We start from the raw sequence: 6,619 nt of genomic DNA on the forward strand, positions 1-6,619 counted from the left end.
TTTGCTGTCTAGCAGAGCTCTTTTATTCGCACCACTCCAGTCTCTGAGGAAGACAAGCTATTATTGTTATTCCATTGAAGAAATGGACATCTGTGCTTTCAACAAGATTAATATATTGAACGCGCAAGAGTTATTTTATTGACCCTGAATTTAGTGTTATGAAGCAGACCCAGGAAACTGAAGACAGGAGGCCAAGCCAAGTGAGTCTTTGTGAAAGTCCTCCCTTCTTGGTCCACAGAGTTAGCCAGACAAAATGAATCAAGCCCTCCTGTGTGTAGCATCTCCTGTTTATAAACTGGGCCTTGTAACGACATTTGGTCCTCCACTTAAACCTTTCAGCAGTTTGAGAAGGTAGCGCACTTCATGTCAGAGGTGGCACAGCTGTTCTCTAGACAAAGCAGGGGCCCTGAGTTGAGGATGTTATGCATTTATCTTTATACCAGACAGACATTTTTCCTTTCCATCTCTGAACAGTCGAGTTCAGGTTTCTAGCTTGGCCTACCAGGCAAGTTGAAAGTCAGGACCCACGAAGGGTTTGCAAAGACCGGAATACCTAAGGAGGCTTAAAGCCTAACTCCTATGACCTTTCTCCTTGGAGACCTAGTTTAAGGCATAGCTTTAAGTTTCTACATCACTTTTAGAAATTAGTCAGATAAGTGGTTAATGGATATTTCAGAAGTCCTTTCATATCTAACTTCTACTGAATCAAACAACTGTCAGATGACTTAATGCCTTGAAAAATTCTAGAGGAAGATTTCCATAGCTGAATACATTGACATCTTTGGCCTCTGCTACTCCATAAGTGAAATGACAGCTATTATAACTGCCCATTTCCTTGGGGACGATGGCAAGATTTTGCTAGGAAATAAAGAGGTCTGGAGAATCAGGAGTGCTAAAGGAGGCTAAGTAGAGCTGAGGGAGGTGAGAACATCCTGGTTTCTGATATTGTGTCTCTTGACATAGGGCAAAGAAGAAGCTGTGAGTTGAAGGATTTCTTTTTACTGGTCCCTTATTTCTCATTTTTGCATACTGGTTAGCTTCTTGCCTTCACACATCTCTGATCATCTTTGCTCTGCTCTGCTGCTCCCACCTGCCACATACACAGCTTATCTCATCCCACCCTCTTGGATGGTAATGGAAGGTTAATTATCCAGTGAGAGACAGTATGACTCCTTTCTTCTGTCTCTATGGGCACTGACATAGTGCTCATTATTATCATATCTACTTCAAATAGCATGCTAGGTATTTCAGGAGGTGAAAAATGCTATCAGCAAATCCCATTCTTTTCTGCTTGATCCAAATCTTCTTTTCTTCTTCATCTATTTCTAGAAGCAAATCAAACATGCTTTCATTGCGCACTCTATTAGCAGAAAAGCAATATCTAATTCTTTAAAATGTCATGTTGTTTTCCTGTCCCCTTCTGTCCCCTGAGGCTAAGTAATCCCTTGTGAAAAATCTGACCCTATTATGACAAAACTGTGGGCTCAGAAATCAGTAAGTGTCTGCTTGCTGGTGTGCCAAACAAATCTGGATAAAGCACATCAAAAAGATAAGACTGACCCATTCCGCGGTCCCAAAGGGAGAAAGCTTAGTGCATTGTGGTGCTTCCTCGCATAAACTGCAGTGACTACGGAACAGGGGATCTGCCCGGTACCTAGAATTTCTCTATCCATCTTAACTCTTCACAGAGGAAATCTTTTTTTGGTAGTCCAACAAGTAATGCTGTTAGTACTTTGGTTCTGTAATCAAGTAGAGCTCAACCCATGAAACACTGATGATCCTTCATTCTCACTGGGGGCAATGGGAACTGATAGTCCTGATTACTTTGCAGGATCAGATTGCAGAGAATTAATTCCAACAATTATAATTTGTCCCCTCCACAAGTCTTTTTTTTTTTTTTTTTAATTATTAGACATAATTCTAGTCTTTTTAGCTATGAAAAAATGTGTTTAAATGCAGATGAATTTTAAGTGAGGTGATTGATTCTGTCTGTGGTTTGGGAGAAGTAGGAAGGGGGACTGCAAGCTTTGCAACCAGAAGGAATTGGCTGCAGGAACAGGGAAATGAAGGAGGTTGCATGATGGAGTTGTGGAATGGCAGAGATTTGGAAAACAATGCTTTGTAAAGCAGTGAGATTCTCAGGCTAGTCACTGAATGTGTGTAGGAAGCAACCCTATGCTGGGCAGCCACACTGTGACTAGGTATACCTGCCTCCAACAAGGAATATATGTTACAATCGCTGTTAACAGCAATGATCAAGGCAGTTTGCCTCAGGAACACCCTGAAGCAAGTCATAATTTACAGCTGTACCAACAACAGTCACTGCATGCCTCAGGCAATCGGATTACAACTCCAGGTAATGCACAAAGGATTGAGCAAAAGCTACACCCATTCCCTACCATACATATTCTACAAATGGCTTAAACTGGTGACAAAACCTACAAATTCCCCTGTGTCATATTTTGAATCTGGGTAGCCTGCGTAGGGCTGTGAAGTTAGTGTCTCTCGCTTATGTACTTGCAAATGACTTACGATTTTGTGGGATAACCTGAACACTGAAACCCATGGGACAAATTATCTCAGGTTCAGTCTCCATCAAATCCTAAGAGCTTGTGCTGGTGGAGCTTATGCTTCTGATCCCTATTTGCAGCAGCACAGTCAGGGCTGCAACCAGAGTGGGGCCATCTGCCCTGAGCCATTAATTTGGGTCCCAAAGAGGCAGGAGGGTGCCAAATTCACAAACCTGGAAAAGCTCACTCTACAGCTGTGTTATGAAACATCTGTGTTTTCTTTTTGTGTTGAGCTACAGTCTGGGAAATGAATTAAGAGTTGTTGGGTTTGTGGGTTTTTTCCCCTGTGTAATGATTTTTTTTATGAACTGAATTTAAAAAATGGGAAATATTTGCCATTATGTGAGGAATAATCTGACTGGTAACAGCCCAGCAAGAGACTGTCTGTTTGGGTCCATAACCCTCTTTCTTTTTCTGCAAACATTCATGTTCACAGCCTCTTGCTTTCTTTTCTCTCGCAAAACTTTTTTATTTAAATTATGCCAGGAGCAGTCCTGATTTTCATAAGTGAAAATTTATTGCAGAATTTGGACACCCAAACCTCCCCTGGATAAAGTATTGCCAGCTAGGAACAATGTCTAATAGGGCAGGAGACCTGGTAATAGGAGACCCAGATAAGACTGAAGATCTCGTTTTCTTCTTTTCGTTACTCTTTGCTGTCAAAGTCTGCCTTCAGCCTCCCAGAGCTGCACGCCTTGTGGCAGGGTTTGTAGGAAACAAATATTGCCAATGGTAGGGGAAGATGAAGTCAGAGACTGCGTAAAGAAATGCATCAGCATAAGCACGGGGACATGTACAAGTCCTTGGGATGGGATGGCGTGGATCCAAGAGTTATGAGGCAGCTGGCTGGTGTCATTGCAAGGCCACGCCTATCATATTTGAAAGATTATGCTAATTGCATGAGGTCCTCAATGCCAAGAAGAGAGGCAAATGTCACACCCACCTCCAAGAAAGGCAAGAAGGAGGATCTTTCTCTAACAAGAAGCTTGCCAGCAGGACAATTCCCTCAATTTGGTATTCATGAGGCGGCATTTGGAGAATTGTGTCCACCTTACATGAGGGGATTCAGCAGAGGATCACAAGGATGATCTGGGGCACGTGACATGGGAGGAGACACTGAGACAATAAGGTTTGTTTAGCCTCAAAAAGAGAAGGGGAAGGGGAAAGCTAATTGCCATCTTCCACTGCTTAGAGAGGGGGCTACAGAGAAGACAGAGACAGATGCTTCTCAGAGATGCACCAGGAAAGGTACAAGAGGCAATGGACGCATTTTGCAGTAAGGCAAACTCTGACTGGATATGAGGAAAGAAAATTTCATCCTGAAGGTGATTATGCACCTGGAACAGGTGCCCAGAGAGGCTGTGGAGTCCTGGTCCTGGGAAGTTTTCAAAACTCAGCTGGTCGAGGCCTTGAGCAACCTGACCTAGTTTTGAAGTTAGCCCTGCTATAAGCAGGTTGTCCGGTCAGATGGCCTCAGGGATGCCTTCCAGCCTGAATTAGTCTGTGATTCTGTGACTCTTGGGGCTGGAGAGTCTTTCATGGGCTCTCTTACCTGTGGGTAAAAGAGAGCAAGACAGTCAGGAAAATATATGTAACTGTTAAGTCATAAAATAATTCCCTTACCCCATTAGAACAAACAAGCAAAGAAAAATACTTACTTAAACTTTCCAGACTCTATTCTGTTCTTAGTTTACTGTTGTTTGGAGGATTATGACTCCAGGTAAAGAACATTGGTGCTATCACTTACTGTAAAAGTGAGAGTGTTTTGCAAGGCACCTTCTGGCTTTTTAGCAGTAGGCTAAATTTATTTGCAATGACTGGAATTTCTTCTAGTATGTCTGAGTGCTTTCAAATGTAAGGAAGGCCGAAGTCACGCTGCCTGATGGCTCAGTGAGGAGATCTGATGGCTCAGTGAGGAGATCGTGACTTCTAGTGTGTGGAATGCAGCATGATCCGACACATCTGTGTGCTGGCCTTCTGCTGGGATCTTCTTTTCCTGCAATCCCAACATTGCATTGCATCATCAGTCAAAGCTGTTCCCTTTTAACTCCTAAATTTAACAAGTGTCTAAAACCTCCAAATCCACATAAAAGATCCTAACCTCTAAAGATTCTTCTGACATCTTCTTTTGATGCTGGAGCTCATTCATCTTAAGATCTTACCACTATGAAAGTGAATATGCTGAGGAGAGTAAAATCAACATGATAGACAAACACTTATTGATTAAAAACACTCCTCCTTAATGCATCATCAGTTTGGTATGGACATTTACCAGCAAGCATAATCTCACTAGTATAGTGAGGCCAATACCAGTCTACAGCAATAACTTGTGGAGAAACCATCTGGTTGCACGACATTTCTATTAACTTTCATGCAGCACACAGTAATTTCACCACTTTCAATTCCACTTTCAAATTTCCGTTTTACAGGAATCTGTAGGAACATCTTGTATGCATTCACCACCCACACAAACACATGCATACACATGCACAGTGTAAAATAGTCCATTAATGGTTGTTATTCATATGCTGTTTGGTCTCATATTTACAGCCGCAGGTTTTCCAGCTGAGATGACCAGCCCAGTTAACAGTGGCAGCACAAGTGTTGCCACACAGGTATTCCCTCAGCCACGCTGACATTTGCACCAGTGCTAGTGCAAAAGAGAGAAGTTACCTCTCTAGAAACATCCCGAGTGTCTGAAATTAAAGCTAACTATCTTCTTCTGAATGTGAAATGGGACCAAACTCCTTCGCGTGTCTCGGTGAGTTTTGCCTGTGTTTTGGGTCATCTTCCAGACTTGGAGGAAGTGGTCAACTGAAGGCACAACAGGCATATTGCCAAGGGTTTTGAATGCTCCGTGTCCCTCAGTTAGCACTCCGCAAAGCACATCTTAGGACATCCTCTTACCGTGGGGTAGATCTGTGTGATGTCCCAGGCCAGGTCTGTCTTCTGCACCTTCTGCGGAGCAGTGCCGTACACAGCGTCCTTGCAGCAGCCAGCTCACCTCAGTTCCTTGGTGGTGTCTGAACACCGTCCTGCTTGCAAGGCTGATTTTTCCCAGCTCCACATTCCCTCCTGTTGGCCAAATCTGAATTCAGTCCTCACTGAGCAGCCTCAGCTTCCACGCCTTCCCTTGAAAAAATCTGCTCCCAAAACGTTGTCATTCTTTTCTGCCATGTAAAGAGCCACTCCCGTGCACCTCCCTTGAGAGCCTTACACACACCCTAACTTGTGCTTCCATTTATCCTGCTTAGCTAGCACGCCTGACGATACGATGCTGTGTACTCCACCTTATATTAATACCCAGACTTTTGAGGCCAGAAAAGCCCCTTTAGCAGCCTCGTGGGCTAGTAATGATTCACCTCTCTAGCAAAAGGTTAATTCCGCTTTTTCTTGTTCATCTTATCTCTTGGCCCAGAAACAAGCTACAAACATTTTTTGCATATAAAGCTGCCAAAACCCAGACGTCTTACACAAGAGCATCTGCTTAGGACTTTGTCCTTAGCTGGCTGGCAGCGCAATGCTAGAGCAGAGCCCAGTTCCCTCCCCTCCTGGCTGCAGCACAGCTTTGATTACACAGATCCTTGAATCTGCAAGTTCCCACACGGCAGCGAGATCTCTGCTTTGGCTCTGATTGGGTCATCAAAGTTTTAGTGACATCCTTGCCGTGCACCTAATCTGGGGATGACCTGCAGCCCTGAAAAGAAAGCCGTTCAAGGGGGATGCTTGCATATGGGTAGGTTTGCCAACAGGACAGTTTCATTAGTTTTAGGGCAGAGGCTCCCTTCTGTCATTAACTTTATGCTACAAACAAGAGCTATCAGTTCACTTGCAATGTCCTCAGCATCTCTGATGGTCGCCTTGATACTACATACTCTGTAGTTTAAAAGTTCCCATTCTTTGCAAGGAATTTTTGGTTGGCTTTTTTTGGCCTCTGATTTATAGAAAATACCATGTCTGTCCTCTTCTTCTTCCTCCGCCCCCACATACCTTTAATGCTTCACGTTACTTCTTGGCATTTATCAATATCAAACCCTCATCAGACCGTG

The 6,619-nt window shown here is 43.5% G+C and overlaps 1 long non-coding RNA gene across 1 annotated transcript; it reads right to left on the reverse strand.

Annotated features, from left to right (window-relative positions):
• Nucleotides 1-3,070: 3,070 nt before the first annotated feature.
• LOC134513812 (uncharacterized) lies at nt 3,071-5,887 on the reverse strand. Its single transcript, XR_010070518.1, has 3 exons — nt 5,478-5,887; nt 4,229-4,566; nt 3,071-4,122 (listed from the first exon to the last, which is right to left on the reverse strand). It is a non-coding gene; the product is annotated as an uncharacterized LOC134513812 (long non-coding RNA).
• Between the last annotated feature and the right edge of the window lie 732 nt (nt 5,888-6,619).

This window comes from Chroicocephalus ridibundus, chromosome 3 (assembly GCF_963924245.1).
Source record: "Chroicocephalus ridibundus chromosome 3, bChrRid1.1, whole genome shotgun sequence".
NCBI lineage: Eukaryota > Metazoa > Chordata > Aves > Charadriiformes > Laridae > Chroicocephalus > Chroicocephalus ridibundus.